A 19,640-nucleotide genomic window follows, 5' to 3' on the forward strand; every position below is an offset into this window, starting at 1 on the left:
GGGACTGTCGATCAAAGACGCTAAAGATATCTACCTATTCGGAACCATGATAACAGGGTTCTTGCTGATCGGAGCTGACTTGGCCCTGACTTATCGGAGAATTAAGAGAGCGGAACCGGCTGTTCAAACCCCCACAAGGCTGCTGTGGTGTGAATAAGGCACGGCAGACCACGCCCCACTACAGCTGCCCACTGGGATTGAAACAATGGGACAAGGCGCGACTTCTCAGAATGGGCTCATTGAGTGCAGCACAGATCGAATCTTGGAGAAGCTTGCGGCTGCCGTGAACACTCAGAATAAGACCTCTGAGTGCAAATTGGGTCACATCTTGGAGAAGCTCTCGGCGGTCATGAGTTCTCAGAATCGGCTCTTTGAGCACAAGAATGACAACATCACGGAGCGTAAGTTTGATAACATCATGGAGAAGCTCACGGCTCTCCAACGGGAGATTGAGAGACCAGTGTTGGTCTGTTAGAACTGCTTTGAAATTCTCATGAGTTGTTCGCACTAAAGTAAAAACCACCATCACTTCATGCGGCTATCCCTTCGGCGCCAGCTGCGGTCTCAAGGCTGGAGCTGAACAAAAACACCCTGATAACGACTGTGTTTAGACTGTTCTTCCTATCCCATGCAAGGCCACCTGGGTTGGCTGGAAGACCGTTTACTTAGCCTGGCAGGGCGAAGGACCTCTGGACACGCACACACATACATATACACTGATACACACTCATCCCCCCTCCAAACCTCTTTGACGCTTATTCCCTTCCGATGCTGACGGTGGATCAAGGAGACCAGCACTTATGCTGCAGGCCCGATGTGCTGTCTACACTGGCTGTCTCTCACCCTTTACCCCCCCCCTGCTGCTTGTCATGTGTTTCTTTGGTGTATTAAGAGGTTTTCATGTGCAGAGGAGTTTTTTCTGTTCTCAAACTGATCTCCCTGTTGGAGCTCAGTCTGGGGGGAGTTATTTTTTCTCCTTGTCTTTCCTCATGTGGTGCATTTCCATTATTAGACCTCTCTGACCTGTCTTCCCCATGTGATGTTTTGTGTAATGTATGTATGGTTGGAGGGTAAGATGGCGCCGCCATTGCGTGCAATAGGTCGGCAGCCTTATGAAATTTCCCCTTGTGGGACTAATAAAGGTATCTTATCTTGTCTTAAAAGGAACAAATGGGAACACAGCTGATGGCAACTAACACAATGATGGCCTGTGTTTGTATAGCGCTTTACTAGTCCCTAAGGACCCCAAAGCCCTTTACATATCCACCCATTCCACTGGTGATGGCAGCTACATTGTAGCCACAGCTGCCCTGGGGCGCACTGACAGAGGCGAGGCTGCCGGACACTGGTGCCACCGGGTCCTCTGACCATCACCAGTAGGCAACGGGTGAAGTGTCTTGCCCAAGGACACAACGACCGAGACTTCGGCAACCTTCCGATTACAAGACGAACTCCCAACTCTTGAGCCACGATCGCTCCATCAGGTGAGAGGAAGTCAAACTAAATACAAGACACAGAGGGTAGTCACCAAAATGAAACAGGAAGAGGAACATAACAGAATGTGGAGACAAGATTAACTTCACAACTAAACAGGGAAACAATGGAGACAGGACACAGAGAGACAGACACGGGGATGAGACTGAGGAAACAGAAAGGGAACAGGAAAGGAAAACAATCAACCTGAAGTCCTCTATCACTAACTAGAGACACAAATACCACAACAGAGAACCAACAAAAGGATCAGGAAAACTCAAAAGCACAAAGAAACCAAAACATTATGAACAGAAACGAGGAGCATAAATTACTTCTAAAACCCAAAAACAAATAATGAAATTACAAAACTCAAAATCCTGATGACTCAGGGACCCTGACAGTTTCCTTATACAGAGAAATGAGGCTGTGTCAGTGTGTCAGAGCTCATTTACAGTGATTTAGATTCAGTAACATACATGTGGTGGCACAAAACAAACTGTGTTTTTCACAACTGAGACCAGAGAGAAGAAGAAGTTTCAGTCACAGTAACAGAATCAGAGGTTTAACAGTGTGTGGCTCCCTCTAGTGGATGTTGTGGAGTATTCTGTTGTCTTTGCTCCAAAGGTTTTTGTACAGAGTTTTGCTGTTTCCTGTCACTGTGGGCCTCACAGCACAGTAGTACACAGCAGAGTCAGACACTGCAGCAGAGGAGATCTGAAGAGTCATCAGTGTTTTATCTTCAGTCACATTAAAAGTGATTCCAGGGACTGGGTCAGACATTTTCATTCCTGTTCCCGAGTGAGAGATCAGGAACTCTGGTGGTTTTCCAGGATATTGTCGATACCAGTAAAACTCGTCACCTGCAGCTGCTTGTTTGGAGTATCTGTAGGACAGAGTAGCTGTGCTGCCTTCCAAACTGGACTCTTCAGTTTTGTTTGCAGTGAGATGTTGACAGCTGACACCTAAAGAAACAGAAATCTGTTAAATGCTGTGTTGTATACAAAGAAAGCATCAATAACATGTAAACATTGAGATGAAGCAGTTTTTGACAGATTGTCATGCACCTGTTAGAATCATGATCATTAACAGAGACGTTTCATAACAGTCCAGCATCAACATGTTGAATAAAGTGAATCTTCTGAGTGTTGAACTCTGTTGAATGTGGAGGTTTCTCTCTCTCGTCTGTTCTTCAGTAACAGCTCAGCTCCTCCCTGAATCTCTGTGTCTCCTCTTTGGTTTGTAGCTTCACTTCTCTGTTACACCTCCTTCTTTTAAACTTCCTCCTCTTCAATCAGCTTGAAACACAGCAGAGTAGGAGGTGTGGTGGTCAGAAGCAATGTTCCCTCTAAGATGCGCGCGTGCACTGATTGCACGGTCTCTGCGCACAAAAAAATCTAACCTGAATTGAAATGAAAATAAATACGTTAACAATTCATTCTGTTTTGCAGTGTGAGTCAGTAAGTGATCGGTGACTGGCTGCTCCACCCAATGATGCGATTCACATTCGTATATACGCAGCTAATCAACGTGGTTGACAGGCTATGACAGCGTCCTTATGTGCTGACACCGGCGTTTTAGCAAAGCGGCTGATGTGGAGTGAAGCCACGTTAATGACAACATGTACAACCATTGGAGATGTGAGCAGGACAGACGAACAACTGACGGACAAAGTGTGGACTTTATACCAGTTTTTAAATTGTGTTGATCGGCCGTAAAACCAGAGTTATGATAAAATATCTGCAATGTTTGGTTTTCTTCCTGAATACTGTCGTTGTTTATATTTACTGCAGGAAGAAACGGTAAAAAAGGCGTTTAATGAGGAAATGCTAGAAAGCTTGTGAGCAAAAACACCCCCCCCCCCCCCCCCGCCTTTCCTATTGGTGGAAAAATGTACCATGTCGACCAATCAAAAAATGATATGGCAACGTGGCATTTAGTTGTTTAAGAAGGGGGGAAGTTTTAGGAGTGACGCGTGTTTGAGATGTGAGAGATTTGCGACGTTTAGCACAAATCTTGTGTAGTTAGTGTGTAGTTAGTGTGTAGTTAGTGTGTAGTTAGTGTGTAGTGTAGTCAATAGTTTTGTTGTGTGTCAGAACAATGAGGCGACTGCTGAGTGTTACAGGTGTTACAGCAGTGACACATCTGCTGCTGTCAGGCCTGCAGGTATCAGGCTGTTGTTCTCCTTCATCTCATAGTGACAGAAATTATTTTTTGGAGTGGCACAAATAATTTGTGTGGCATCAGATTTGATGCAGAACAGCTGATTGTTCTGTAAATAGTTTGAAATGTTTATTAAAAAACTCCTTGGCTGCATTTTTAGGTAAACAGCTGCAAAAACTTTGTTGTTTGCAAAACTCAGTTACTTTTTTGAAGAAGTAACTATATGATTAATTACCCAACATTGGTCATTATTTACTGTATTCTGCAGACAGAGTTACAAACTCTCTCCCAGACCACAGACTCATAATACAGTCAGAGCTTTATAAAAAGAAAAAAAGAAGAAGAAAGTTGTGTTTTCAAAATTGGAGTTCAAGTTTTTTTTACTTCCAATAGTGTTAACATGCTGCAAAGGTCATGAACAAGATTTTTAAAATTTTCATTGTAAGTGGGCTAAAGCAGTTAATTAAAAGTAGTCTAACATAAATGTAAATGCTGTAATTTGATTATTTTAATAAACCATGGAACTTGGATGGGTTCGATGCTGGCGTGACCACAGTGCACACGTCTGCTGTTGCTCACAGTGGTCCAAGGGACGCTCAGGGAGTTTGTGTGTTCGCTCTAGGCCTGCCACGATTAGTCGACTATTAAAATCGTTGACGACTAATTTAATAGTCGATGCAAAAGACGCAGGAATAAGTAGTAGGATTTAAGAGTGTAATAAAGGACTGAAACAGAAGATGGCAGCACTGCATGTACAAGGATGCCAGCTGCCGTTAATCCCCGAAGAAGAAGAAGCTGTGTCCCAGAATTCATAGCGCGGCCCAGCTCAGTTTACAACAATGGCGGCAGCTAGTTAGTTTTAATATTACTCTTATTATTCTTTCTGGGTCACAAAATAAACATTTAACATATTTTCAGGCGAGAATGTAGCTGTGTAAACCTCAAATATGTGCTCAGTTTATCAAGACACCACATATTTTCAAAAGCGCTCCGACGTTTTCGGAGACGTCTGTTACCCACTAGCTCGATAGCTAGCCGGGGGCTAGCCTCACTAGAGCCGTGAGAGCACCGGACCCCCGGCCAACTGTTTTCAAACCCACCGCCGTCTTTCACTACTCAGGTTAAACATGATATATAAGTCACTTAGATAACTTAAAAATGTTATTGTTTGGCGTTTTTTAGTATTTTATTTGTTCCTGAGTAAATCGGTTTGGCTGAGATTAAAGTTATAGTTTTTACACAGCTGAATAAACGTCAAGCAGACAGCTGATTATCAGAAGTGTGAGATGCTCGAGAATTTACTCCGGTGTCCTGTTATATTTTAGATAGCAAGGAGTTTATTAAACGTCACTGAAACAATCTGCAAATTTCATTAAAATTTAATAAACTATCATCTTGTCTTTATTTTTAGTTAGCACATACCTGAAACACTTAAAGCTGTAAGCTAATGATAGTTATATAAGAGCAGATGCTGCTGGTGCAATAAGCTGTACGTTTTATGGATGATGATCTGATTAGTCGACTAATCGCAAAAATAATCGGTGACTAGTCGACTATCAAAATAATCATTTGTGGCAGCCCTAGTTCACTCATACACATGAAACATTAGAGGGAACATTGGTCATAAGTTGGCATGAATGTCATGGTAATTCTGGGTTTTAATGATTTGTTTGAAGTGTTCCAGGGTGGAATGATTGTTCAACATTCACCTTTATTGACTTTAAAAAACAATAATTGGCTTCACAAGTTTGACTTTATTTTGGATTTTCTCTAATTCACATAGATTCTAAAGTATACAGACAGGCTTAAATAAATAGATTTACATGTAAATATACACATAATAAAGGTCCTGAAGGTTCTACAGTGTCTTTCACTTTGACAAGGCCACAGTTCTCATGAGTGTTTGACTGAAACTGGTAGTTTCTCTTTGCAGCATAAAAAGGATTTGTCAGACAGACCTCATTGGATCCAGAACTTGAACTGTAAACCTCTTAAACAAGACTGAGACCCTCCTGTGTGCTAACAAACCAGAGGTTTAACAGTGTGTGGCTCCCTCTAGTGGATGTTGTGGAGTATTCTGTTGTCTTTGCTCCAAAGGTTTTTGTACAGAGTTTTGCTGTTTCCTGTCACTGTGGGCCTCACAGCACAGTAGTACACAGCAGAGTCAGACACTGCAGCAGAGGAGATCTGAAGAGTCATCAGTGTTTTGTCTTCAGTCACATTAAAAGTGATTCCAGGGACTGGATCTGACATTTTCATTCCTGTTCCCGAGTGAGAGATCAGGAACTCTGGTGGTTTTCCAGGATATTGTCGATACCAGAAGAAATAATCATCTCCAGCTGCTTGTCTGGAGTATCTGTAGGACAGAGTAGCTGTGCTGCCTTCCAAACTGGACTCTTCAGTTTTGTTTGCAGTGAGTTGTTGACAGCTGACACCTAAAGGAACAGAAATCTGTTAAATGCTGTGTTGTATACAAAGAAAGCATCAATAACATGTAAACATTGAGATGAAGCAGTTTTTGACAGGTTGTCATGCACCTGTTAGAATCATGATCATTAACAGAGACGTTTCATAACAGTCCAGCATCAACATGTTGAATAAAGTGAATCTTCTGAGTGTTGAACTCTGTTGAATGTGGAGGTTTCTCTCTCTCGTCTGTTCTTCAGTAACAGCTCAGCTCCTCCCTGAATCTCTGTGTCTCCTCTTTGGTTTGTAGCTTCACTTCTCTGTTACACCTCCTTCTTTTAAACTTCCTCCTCTTCAATCAGCTTGAAACACAGCAGAGTAGGAGGTGTGGTGGTCAGAAGCAATGTTCCCTCTAAGATGCGCGCGTGCGCAATTGTGCACTGCTTGCATGGTCTCTGCGACTGCTGAGTGTTACAGGTGTTACAGCAGTGACACATCTGCTGCTGTCAGGCCTGCAGGTATCAGGCTGTTGTTCTCCTTCATCTCATAGTGACAGAAATTATTATTTGGAGTGACACAAATAATTTGTGTGGCATCAGATTTGATGCAGAACAGCTGATTGTTCTGTAAATATTTTGAAATGTTTGTTTAAAAAAACGCCTTGGCTGCATTTTTAGGTAAACAGCTGCAAAACACTTTGTTGTTTGCAAAACTCATTTACTTTTTTGAAGAAGTAACTATATGATTAATTACCCAACATTGGTCATTATTTACTGTATTCTGCAGACAGAGTTACAGACTCTCTCCCAGACCACAGACTCATAATACAGTCAGAAAGTTGTGTTTTCAAAATTGGAGTTCAAGTTATTTTTACTTCCAATAGTGTTAACATGCTACACAGGTCATGAACAAGATTTTTTAAATTTTCATTGTAAGTGGGCTAAAGCAGTTAATTAAAAGTAGTCTAACATAAATGCTGTAATTTGATTATTTTAATAAACATGTAACTTGGATGATTCCATGCTGGCGTGACCACAGTGCACACGTCTGCTGTTGCTCACAGTGGTCCAAGAGACGCTCAGGGAGTTTGTGTGTTCACTCTAGGGCTGCCACGATTAGTCGACTATTAAAATCGTCGACGACTAATTTAATGGTCGACGCAAAAGCCGCAGGAATAAGTAGTAGGATTTAAGAGTGTAATAACGGACTGAAACAGAAGATGGCAGCACTGCATGTACAAGGATGCCAGCTGCCGTTAAACCCCGAAGAAGAAGAAGCTGTGTCCCAGAATTCATAGCGCGGCCCAGCTCAGTTTCCAACAATGGCGGCAGCTAGTTAGTTTTAATATTACTCTTATTATTCTTTCTGGGTCACAAAATAAACGTTTAACATATTTTCAGGCGAGAATGTAGCTGTGTAAACTTCAAATATCTGTGTAAGGACAAGAAAGACATTGTGGACAAAACAGGACACCCCCCATAATCTTTAGTTACAATATTATAGTTAGTTAAATGGTCTGATTGTTCAAATATGTATTTTCTTTGATTGTGGTAAAATAAGGTGTGCCCCAGTCTCCAAAAATGACGTAGTGCAGAAAGGGTAGTTATTCCTCCGTTACACCACAAGAGGGAGTATCCCCTAAAATGAGCAGCTCTAGCGGGAGTAAATAAGCCCAGCCACTACCCATAAGGCAGTGCGCCTATAAGAGTTGTGTGAGACTGCAAAAGTGTGCAACGTTGTGCTATGTTAATGTATATATTTGCAGGTAAGCAGATACAAGATGGTAAATAACTTAAAATGTATCTACAGATGAGTACACGGGGTTGCAGAGAATGTGGGAAAGTTGGCCGTTAATCCCCACTATGTGTCATTAGTATATAAGTTATTGGTAGCGATGTGAATTAGCCGTGATGCTAACGATTAGCAACTCGATCTAATTCATTAGTTTGTGCGGAACCCTCGTGGCGCTTTCGTGGATTTATACCTGTACCAAGCTGTAATCACAGCAGATATAGACTGGTGGATCACACTATCTTTTGTTTATGTTTATTTCATTGTTGCACTGTGAGAAATATTAGTGATTTGAGTTTAAAGACTAACCATAAGGCAGTGCGCCTATAAGAGTTGTGTGAGACTGCAAAAGTGTGTAACGTTGTGCTATGTTAATGTATATATTTGCAGATGCAGTAAAGGCGAACTCACAAAGCCACACTGGTTTTAATTCATTTTAATCCAAGTGTGCAACATCTGCTCAGTTTATCAAGACACCACATATTTTCAAAAGCGCTCCGACGTTTTCAGAGACGTCTGTTACCCACTAGCTCGATAGCTAGCCGGGGGCTAGGCTAACTAGAGCCGTGAGAACACTGGACTCCCAGCAAATCGTTTTCAAACCCACCGCCGTCTTTCGCTACTCAGGTTAAACATGATATATAAGTCACTTAGATAACTTAAAAATGTTATTGTTTGGCTTTTTTTAGTATTTTATTTGTTCCTGAGTAAATCGGTTTGGCTGAGATTAAAGTTATAGTTTTTACACAGCTGAATAAACATCAAGCAGACAGCTGATTATCAGAAGTGTGAGATGCTCGAGAATTTACTCCGGTGTCCTGTTATATTTTAGATAGCAAGGAGTTTATTAAACTTCACCGAAACAATCTGCAAATGTCATTAAAATTTCAAAATCTTTATTTTTAGTTAGCACATACCTTAAACACTTAAAGCTGTAAGCTAATGATAGTTATATAAGAGCAGATGCTGCTGGTGCAATAAGCTGTACGTTTTACGTCCAATGGATGATGATCTGATCAGTCGACTAATCGCAAAAATAATCGGTGACTAGTCGACTATCAAAATAATCGTTTGTGGCAGCCCTAGTTCACTCAGACACATGAAACATTAGAGGGAACATTGGTCAGAAGTTGGCATGAATGTCATGGTAATTCTGGGTTTTAATGATTTGTTTGAAGTGTTCCAGGGTGGAATGATTGTTCAACATTCACCTTTAACATCTTTAAAAAACAATAATTGGCTTCACAAGTTTGACTTTATTTTGGATTTTCTCTAATTCACATAGATTCTAAAGTATACAGACAGGCTTAAATAAATAGATTTACATGTAAATATACACATAATAAAGGTCCTGAAGGTTCTACAGTGTCTTTCACTTTGACAAGGCCACAGTTCTCATGAGTGTTTGACTGAAACTGGTAGTTTCTCTTTGCAGCATAAAAAGGATTTGTCAGACAGACCTCATTGGATCCACCAATACTCAGAACGCTACAGATTAACAGATTCAACTTTCTGAGATTTCCTTATCTGGATGATTGAGTGTGCATCAAGACAACCTAATGGATTCTTTTTAAGTCATGAAGAACTTTGTGCTTTATTGTGAAAAATCTTTCACTTGTTTCAGTTTCAGACAAATCAAAACTTCTGTGATGCTTTAGTGTCTGAAATCAGGCTTCACTCATCAACAGTTTTAAAATATCCTCAAACTGATGTATTTTTTTTTTCAAAGTGACCATAGTGAAGAGCTTGAACTTTAAACCTCTTAAACAAGACTGAGACCCTCCTGTGTGCTAACAAATCAGAGGTTTAACAGTGTGTGGCTCCCTCTAGTGGATGTTGTGGAGTATTCTGTTGTCTTTGCTCCAAAGGTTTTTGTACAGAGTTTTGCTGTTTCCTGTCACTGTGGGCTGCACAGCACAGTAGTACACAGCAGAGTCAGACACTGCAGCAGAGGAGATCTCCAGATAAAACTCACTTTTGTCTTGATCTTTTCTAAACTTCAGCTTTTCTGTTTTCTCTGAATAATCTGCCATGAGAAGCTGTGGATGTGAACCGGACTTCTGATGGTACCAGAAGAGGCTCCTGACAGAGCCTGAATATTTGCAGGAGAGAGTCACAGTGTCTCCTTCCAAACTCATCACTACATCTTTAGATGGTGTCAGTAAATCCTCAGAGGATCCTGAAAACAACAAAGACATATTTCACCATCACCATGTTTCTGCATCTTTAAACTTAGTTTATAAAAAGTGAATCAATTCAAACAACATCCAAATATTTTCATGTCCATCATCTCCTTTTACATCTCACTCCATCTTTTGATGACTCACCAGTCTGAAAGGAGACGATCATCATCCAAATGAAAAGCAGCAACATGATTTTCTCTTGGACTGAATGAACAATAGAGAGAACACAGCAGCTCTTCAGCTCCTAAATGAAGCCTTTCATATTCACTGCTGTAGCTCCTCCTCCAAAGGCGGCTTCTTCTGGATCGGCTTGGCCCTGGTTTCTGTGGAGCCTGTAAATAAAGAGAGCTTTGAATATTTGAAATGTGTGTGGACAGCACATGAACAATGTTCTTCCACTGCAGCACAATGACCAACAAATAATGTCATTGGATGAGCTCAACTTCAGTGGGCGGGGCCAGTTTAATAGCTCAGCCAATCAAATAGTTTTGTGCTTCCACAGCAGCTCTGTCTCTGTCTCTGATCTTTACTGCTTCATTTCTCTGTTGTCTTTGTCATCAGTCCAATGACACAAGAATCAGAGGTTTAACAGTGTGTGGCTCCCTCTAGTGGATGTTGTGGAGTATTCTGTTGTCTTTGCTTCAAAGGTTTTTGTACAGAGTTTTGCTGTTTCCTGTCACTGTGGGCCTCACAGCACAGTAGTACACAGCAGAGTCAGACACTGCAGCAGAGGAGATGCTCATCTTGATTTCTTTTCCCTCCACTTTAATCTTCAGTCCAGGAACTTTTTCTTCTCCTACTGATCCTAAAGCAGAGTGTGAGATCAGGAACTCTGGAGGTTTTCCTGGATGTTGTCGATACCAGAAGAAATAATCACCAGTTGACACTTCGTAAGTGTAGGTCAGAGTAACTGTGCTGCCTTCTAAACTGGACTCTTCATCTTTGACTGGAGTGAGCTGATCACATGTGACACCTGAAGGAAGAGAGAACGTTTTCAATTAATAATTGACGTTAATGAATCGTTTGAATTGAACATAGTTTCCTGTGTAGGTGAGCAGACCTGTGAGAGTGAGAAGAATCAGAGGAAACACACAGTGATGTAATGACAGCATGTTGAGGAACATAAAGTTTGTTTTGTGTTGAACTCTGTTGAATGTGGAGGTTTTTCTCTCTTCTATAGTTCAGTAACAGCTCAGCTCCTCCCTGAATCTCTGCTCCTCCTCTCTGCTCTCAGTCACTCCTCCTCCTGTGGTTCACACACTTTATAACCAAAATGATTTAAGGGAGCCGTGTGACACGTCACACAAGCAGAAGTCACATTAACGATGTCGACAGAGTCAGAGAGTCGCTGATACTCACACAGTTAGAAAGTCTGAAACTTGAGACATTTGGAGAAAAATGTGTAAGAAGTCCTGAATTCAAGAAACATCTCAGAATAGTTTGTGTATGTTGGGAAGGATTTTTGTTCACAACTGTTTGTTCAAACGAAGCTTCGTCTTATTTGATTTGATCTTCAAACACAAACCAGAGAGACGTCATGTCTGTGGACACGACATGCAGGAGTGTTGTGGTGCAGCAGCAGTCCCAGTTGTTGTGTTGGGCTCTTGAATAAAACTACCCGCTCAAGCGATAACGTGGAGCAACAACCATCTTTATTTTAGCTTACTCTCGTGCTAATCACATACCACCATTTTCTCACTAGATGGTAAGTACTGCCGCCTAGTGGCGCATGATGTACATCAATATAGATTACACCACATCCCCCTTACTGAAGTTAGGCTGGTACATTCTTTTGCTCTTCAAACAAAACATAACTGCATAATATTTTTTTTCAATACAGACATACCCCCGCATTTCAGGAAACATAAACTTGGTATTTTCATAAACACTTGCTTTTCTCTTGTAACATATGTCCAACCATTTTACCTTTTAAACATGCTATTCTCAAAACCACAACTTAGCATTTGAAATACAACTTTTCCCTTTTTCAAACAATTAGCTTCACAGATCAAGTCTTTTCGGTTTAATCACTTCCCTACCAGACCGGGTTCTAACCACACCTGGTGTATGTGGTGCGCTTGGCTCAGAAACAGTCTCTGTAGGAGTGGACTGGATCTGTTTTGCTTCGGTTTGAGTCTCTGTTTGCGGGATCGGCACAAGATGACTGCGGTTCCTTCTGATTGTCCCTTGGGGTCCACTGATGATGTATGATCGCGGAGTTGGGTGGACTGATGTCACTGTGCCCTGTGCTTTTGCATCCGTGATCCAGACTGGTTGCCCTGGCAACAATTTATCCAGTTCTCTTGTTCTATGTCTTTTGTTAAAACATTCGGTTTGTCTCAGCCTTTTCTCTCTCTCTGCACGACAAATCTGCTGAAAATCAGGCAGACAGGGCTGTAAGGTTTCAGGAAGCATTGGCAAGGTAGTACGAAGCCTGCGCCCCATGAGAAGTTGAGCCGGGCTGTAGCCATTCGCCAGTGCTGTTGTTCTGTATGCCAGCAATGCCTTGTATGGATTGCTAGCTTTTTTGAGGAGATTCTTGATGGTCTGGACGCCCCTCTCCGCCTCGCCGTTGCTCTGTGGGTACCTGGGACTACTGGTGACATGCTCAAAACAGTAGTCCTTTGCAAAGTCTCTCATTTCCTGACATGCAAATTGTGGGCCATTATCGGTAATCAATGCTTCAGGTATGCCATGGCGTGCAAACATTGACTTTAAATGCACAATCACATTGGCTGAACGAGTTGGGCTGAGTTGAGCAATCTCTACATATCTCGAGAAATAATCTACTACCAACAGATAGTTTTTGTCTTTTAGTGTGAACAAATCAGCTCCTAAATTCTGCCATGGCCTCTCAGGTAAATGTGTGGGCATAAGAGGTTCCCTCGCGTTAACTCTCTCCTGTATGCACAACCTGCACTTAAGGACAAGTTCACTGATCTGATTACTTAAGCCTGGCCACCACACTGCTTGTCGGGCACGTTCTCTACACTTAACTACCCCTTGGTGTCCCTCGTGTATTTTGTCCAAAACTGCATTTCGCATGTTTGCAGGTATGACCAACCTCGCGCCTCGCAGCAGTAGTCCATTGTGTACACTCAGAACTGCTCTTTCGGACCAGTAGTGTTTTACCACTCCCTGCAGCTGGTTCCTGTCCGGCCAGCCCTCTGCACAGAACTTCATGACTTGGGAACAGACGCTGTCAGACTGTAGCTGCTCACGGAGATCTGTAAGGTATTTGCTGCTAGTAGGAAGGCCCTCCAGCACCGCGTCAACGTAAATATCGGTGTCCTCCATAAGATCATTGTCTCTGGGCATCACGCTGCCTGCCAGCGGTGACCGTGACAGCGTGTCGGCTGTGGTGAGGCTTTTGCCTGGAATGTGCCTTATAGTGTAAGAATACCTCATTAGGCGCATGCGGAATCTCTGTATCCGTGGTGGAAGCAAATCCAAGGCTTGTCCTCCAAGTAGGCTCACAAGTGGCTTGTGGTCAGTCTCAAGCTCAAAGTGCAGCCCTAGAATAAAGTCACTGAATCTTTCACAGGCCCAGGTGAGCGCCAGTGCTTCTTTTTCCAGCTGAGCATAGCGCTGCTCTGTGGCTGTCAATGATCGTGAGGCATACGCGACTGGTGACCACACGTCATTGTCTTTCTGTAGTAAAACTGCCCCCAACCCGTATGAAGAGGCATCTGCTGAGATCTTTTGGGGTTTGTTTGGGTCGTAAAGCTGCAGTACTGGAGCGGATGACAGTTCTTCTTTTAAACTGCTAAACGCGTTTTGTTGCTCATGCCCCCAGTACCACATGTTTTTAGTTGAAAGCAAGTCTCTCAGTGGTTTGTCTTTTTCGGAGAGGTTTGGGATGAATTTTCCCAGCTGATTCACCATTCCTAAGAAGCTCCTAAGCTCACTCACGGTGCTTGGCTCTTTCATATTCTGCACCGCACTAGTTTTGTCAGGGTCAGGACTCATGCCTTCAGATGACACAATGAATCCTAAGAATTTCACTGCTCTTTTGCCAAACTCACATTTTGACATGTTCAGGGTGACGCCCGCCTTCTCTGCACGGTCGAGGACAGCATGGAGTCTCATGTCGTGCTCCTCTCTCGTGGATCCCCAGACCAGGATGTCGTCCATGTGGCACACGACTCCCGCGAGGCCAGCTGTTACTTCCGTCACCATCATGTTTTGGAAATGCTCTGGTGCACTGGAAATACCAAATGGCAAACGATTGAAATGGTACCTACCAAACGGCGTAATAAATGTGGTGAGGAGAGCAGATTCTTTGGACAGCGGTATTTGCCAAAAGCCCATGTTAGCATCGAGCTTGGAGAAATACTGCGCACCTGTGAGCATGCCTAGTGTTTGGTCTACAGAGGGAAGGATATATCTTTCACGACACACTGACTCATTTAATGGTGTCATGTCCACACAGATACGGACTTTCTCTTTGTCCTTTTTGGGGGCTACGACCATGCCGCAACACCAGTCTGTGGGCTCTTCCACACGACTGATTACTCCCAACTGTTCCATCCTCTCCAGCTCTGTTTTGACTTTGCCCAGTAGTGGCAGTGGAACACGCCTTGGCACTTTCAGTGAATAAGGTTTAGCGTCAGGCTTCAGCTTAATCGTGTATGGTTTTTGAACAAGCCCAAGCCCATCACATAGTTTGGGGTACGCTTTCTTCACTGTCTCAAGGTCAACATTGTCCATTCGGGCAATTAGTTTCAGTCTCACAGAAGCTGTCCTGCTTAAGAGAGCCACACGCAGATTTCTGACTACATAGATTGTCTCTGTAGTGCTCCTGTCACTGTAGGAAATGTCTTCCTTTGTGGACCCAAGTACGGTCAGTGCTGCACCTCCTGGTCCATACAGTGGCTTTTCAGCTTTTTGCAAATGTTCATTTGGCTGCTTAATGTCTCTGAATGTCTCCTCTGAGATAGCTGTGACATCTGCCCCCGAGTCTAATTTAAATGTCATGCTTTTGCCTCTCACGCAGATGTTAGCAAGCCACGGGTCTTCTCCTGAATCCAGTTCACCTAGGAAAAGTCCATCTGCACTGTCTGCCACCTCATGCACAGTTGTAGACCTACAAACTCTCCCGTAGTGTCCACGTTTCCCACAGTTGTGGCATTCTGCATTTTTAGCTGGGCACTGTGCTGCTGGGTGCATCGGTGCTTTTCCACATTTAGAACATGTTTTTTTCTCTTGTTTTGTCGTTTGTGGTTTTTGTGGCTTGAACTGCTTTTGCTCTCTGCTTCTGAATTTATTTGGCTGTGATTTTCTGACATGCACGGCATCCACGGCTGTTTTGCCAGTGCTGCTTTCACCTCTTAGGTCAGTTTGCTGTCTTTTTATTTCCTCAGATTGTCTCGCCATTGTGATAGCTTTGGTTAGGGTCAAATCTTTGTTGAGCTGCATTCTCTCTGACAGTGATAAATCTTTAAGACCCACAACGAGCCTATCCCTCAAAAGTTCATCGTGAAGTTCACCATATTCACAGTTTTCAGCGAGAGCATATAGAGCTGTTATGAAGGAGTCAACTGTTTCTGATGGCTGTTGTACTCGCTTATTAAACTTTGCTCTTTCATAAATCACATTCTTTCTGGGGACAAAATGTCTATCAAATGCGTTTCTGACCGCATCGTACTGCTGGCGCTGCCCGTCTGTTAGGTCAAGTCCCCTTAGCACGTCGTCAGCCTCATCTCCCATGCAGTAAACTAATGTGTTCACTTGGTTAGCATCCGTTGAACTGTTCAGATTACTTGCCATTATAAAACGCTCGAAACGTCTGATCCACTTCTCCCATTCCTGGGGCTTTGCGAAGTCGAACGGTTCCGGTGGCTTGATGGTGAAAGTAGCCGCTGGTGGAGCTGCCATAACCGGGCCAGTTGCCGCCGGTAGAGCTGCTGCTTGCTCCGTCATGTTTGTCGCTAGCCGATCGCCAAGCTGACTTTCTTTTCAATTTTCTCAGTTCACCGCTTAGAGCGAGTGCACTTCTGACACCATGTTGTGTTGGGCTCTTGAATAAAACTACCCGCTCAAGCGATAACGTGGAGCAACAACCATCTTTATTTTAGCTTACTCTCGTGCTAATCACATACCACCATTTTCTCACTAGATGGTAAGTACTGCCGCCTAGTGGCGCATGATGTACATCAATATAGATTACACCACACCAGTTACAGCTGACACTTTTGGACACAACATCTGTTTCACTTTGTGGCTCTTTGGTCAGTTTGATGTGAAGTAAAATGTATTCATATAACACTTTTTAAGACAAAGTGCTTTACAGGGAATATAAAAACGTATCAGACACAAAACAACATATTACACAAGAACATCACCCAAATGTCGCTCTAAAACGAGGAGTTTTTAGCTGTTTTTTTAAGAAGTGCTTCAACAGGCTCGTCATGAGGCACATTAAGACCCGGCTGCCACCCACACTGGACCCACTGCAGTTCGCCCCCAACTGGTCAAAAGAAGACGCCATCACCACCACCCTACATCTCGCCCTCACCCACCTGGACAATACGGACACATATGTACGAATGCTGTTCGTAGACTTCAGCTCAGCATTCAACACAATCATCCTCAGCACCTGATTGGAAACCTGAGCCTGCTGGGCCTGAACACCTCCCTCTGCAACTGGATCCTGGACTTTCTGACGGAGCGACCTCAGACAGTCGGTAGCAGCACCTCCAACACCACCACACTGAGCGCTGGAGCCCCTCAGGGCTGTGTGCTCGGCCCACTGCTGTTCACTCTGCTGACTGTGCAGCGATGTTCGAACCACATCATCACGTTTGCCGACGACACGACTGTGGTGGGTCTCATCAGCAAGAACGACGAGTCAGCAAACAGAGAGTTGCAACAGCTGACGGACTGGTGTCGAGTCAACCTGTCTCTGGATGTGACAAAACAAAGGTGTCATGGTCCTGGGTCATGTGACTCAGTGTTTCGTGTTTATTATTATGATCCTGTGTTCTAGTGTATTCTGTGTATTTGGGTTTGGACGTTTTAGTTCTTAGGGTTTTGGTTCTGTGCTTCCTGTTTTGTCCTGCCCGTATGTTCCCTCTGTTCTCTGTCTGTACCGTGTCTCTGAGTCCAGTCTGTGCATTTCCTGTTTTACTTTGAAGGTCCGTGTCTGATGTCAGTGTGTTCAGTTTTAAATCCTCCCTGTTTCGTCACGTTAATTAGCTTCAGCCGTGTCTCCCTACTGTGTGTAGTTTCCTCGTTTGTGTATTTATAGTGTGTGTCCTCTCGATGCTGTGTTGTCTCCCTGTTTCCTCCGTACCTTTAAGGTTTCAGGTCTGTTTTGTTAGCTTCCCAGTACAGGTTATCCTTAGCATCCTGAGCAGCTGCATCACTGTCTGGTATGGTAACTGCACTGTACTGGATCACAATGCTCACAACGGATAGTGAGAGCAGCTGAGAAGATCACTGGAGCTTCTCTTCCCTCCATCACCGACACTTACAGGACCCACTGCATCTGCAAAGCCACCAGCATTGTGGACGACCCCACACACCCCTCACACACACTCGTCACCCTGCTGCCTTCTGGAAAGAGGTACCCGGTACAAAGTACTTGCCAATAAATCTGCTTTTTCCCATCAGTTACAGCTACTCTACTATTCTTATCAAGAATTGGATAACTCCAGTCTCTTCTTTCTCCCCCCATTTTCCTGATCATCCCCCACACTTCCCCTATTTGAGTATTACTACCAATCTTATTACAGAAATCTCTCCAGTACGTTCTCTTTGTTCTTTTTGTACTTCTGACTTTCGCCTGTTTTTTTGTAGTCATTTAAGTGTTGAAAATGATGAGACCGTTTGACCAACTTAAATGCTCCATTTCTTTCTCTAACTGCTAACTTACATTCGTCATTCCACCATGGGACTGCTCTCCTCCTTTCCCTGTTGTCTTTGCCTCCTCAGCAGCGCTTAGAATACTTTGACTGATTTCCTGATTCATACTTTCAACGCTCAAATGATTTTGAACTTGTAAAACCTTCCTCTCACAAACCCTACTAAACTTCCCCCAATTCGCCTTCCCAAACACCCACTTCCCTCCTAATGTTCCAGGTACCTGTATCACCTGATCACTACCAAATGACTTATTGTTTACTTGCCATTCACACAAAGGTGCCAGAGAACTAGAAGTTAAGTCTAATATGGATTCCTTACCAGAGCTAATATCAAACCGTGTCATCTTCCCATTATTCAAACATACAAGATTTTCATTGTCAAGAAATTCCTCTAACACTTCCCCTTGTAGCCTGTTTTCTCACTCCCCCATAACGAAGGGTGAGCATTAAAATCCCCACAGCAAATAATATTTCCTTTCATGTCCCCCAGCTTATTTAACTCTAACTTTTTACAAGGATTATAAAAATTAACAACCACAACCATGTTTTTCTGGCTGCTCGTATATAAACTGTTTAAAATCTTGACCATTTGACAAGAGCCTCCTGGCTTTCCACTGTAGGATTAATATGGTTATAAGAACTAACCACCACATTATCCCTCTTGACTCGCCTGACTACTTCGTCCACCTCTTATATCCTCCCACCTGATATTCTTCATGTCTGAACTATGACACGCTGCCTTCACAATAATCTGGATCCTCTCCGTGTTGGACTTCACATCTGAGGTTGCATTTATTACTCCCGCAATGAATGTCTCCATCTTCTTTTCTCTTCATCTATTTTCCTTTCAACCATTCCCATAACCTTAACCATTACTTGTTTGGGAAACACAGGGTAGAGGACAATCTGTCTCTCGCTCCACCATTTTACACGCCTCTGCATACGTCACTCTCTGCAGTACCCTCGTTTTTTGAATAACTGTCTGCTGCCTCAACACTTCACATCCCCAAAAAGCAACACTGTGCTCCCCTCCACAATTACAGCATTTAGGTTTAACTCCCACACCACACTTCCTATACTCATGGTCTCCAGGACATCGAGCACATCTCCTCTTCCCTAGGATCTAGGATGATCATGAAGTTACAGCGCAGTCAGAAACACACTGACAGCATCTCTCAAACAAAGAGAACCTGATCAAAGATCACTCACAGCTTGAGTTTCATTCATTAATTATTGTTTGTATAGTTTTTGTTTGTTTATCAAATCTTACTGGGCAGTCCTTACCCTTAATCTCACCTCTCTTCTTCCTCTGCTTTCCTTCTTACGTCTTTCTCTCAGTCACATCACACAGCAGCTGGATCTTTATCTGCCAGACACAAACTCGAGTGTTTGCTGACATTCGTTGAGCAGTTAGAAACGTTAGAAAATGTTCTTCCCTTCATGCTCATTCCTCGTCAAGATGCTGAAGTCCTGACTGCCAGGTCTTAACCTTAAATTGTGTTTCACATTTTTACGACCCACTTTAACCACTGAGTATACAGGTCACAGTAGGCCACGAACATCTGCATAAAATATAACACATCAAATTTATGCTGTATATACAAATTTTTAACATATAATTTAATATTTACCTGTTTTTTTGTGATAAGCAATCTTGGTTAAGTTACTTGAAAAAAGTAATCAGTAACTAATGACTGATTACTTCCCCAAAAAAGTAATCCTGTTACTTTACTGATTACTTATTTTCAAGTAATTAGTTACT

General features: G+C 43.0%; 1 protein-coding gene across 4 annotated transcripts in view; it reads right to left on the bottom strand.

Moving 5' to 3' along the window:
• Nucleotides 1–19,640, bottom strand: part of LOC148097218 (uncharacterized) — a 532,237-nt gene that overhangs the window by 425,692 nt on the left and 86,905 nt on the right. The gene's annotated exons all lie outside the window — the stretch shown is intronic.

This window comes from Neolamprologus brichardi, chromosome 18, assembly GCF_056152115.1.
Source record: "Neolamprologus brichardi isolate AB-2024 chromosome 18, ASM5615211v1, whole genome shotgun sequence".
In the NCBI taxonomy this organism is placed as follows: domain Eukaryota; kingdom Metazoa; phylum Chordata; class Actinopteri; order Cichliformes; family Cichlidae; genus Neolamprologus; species Neolamprologus brichardi.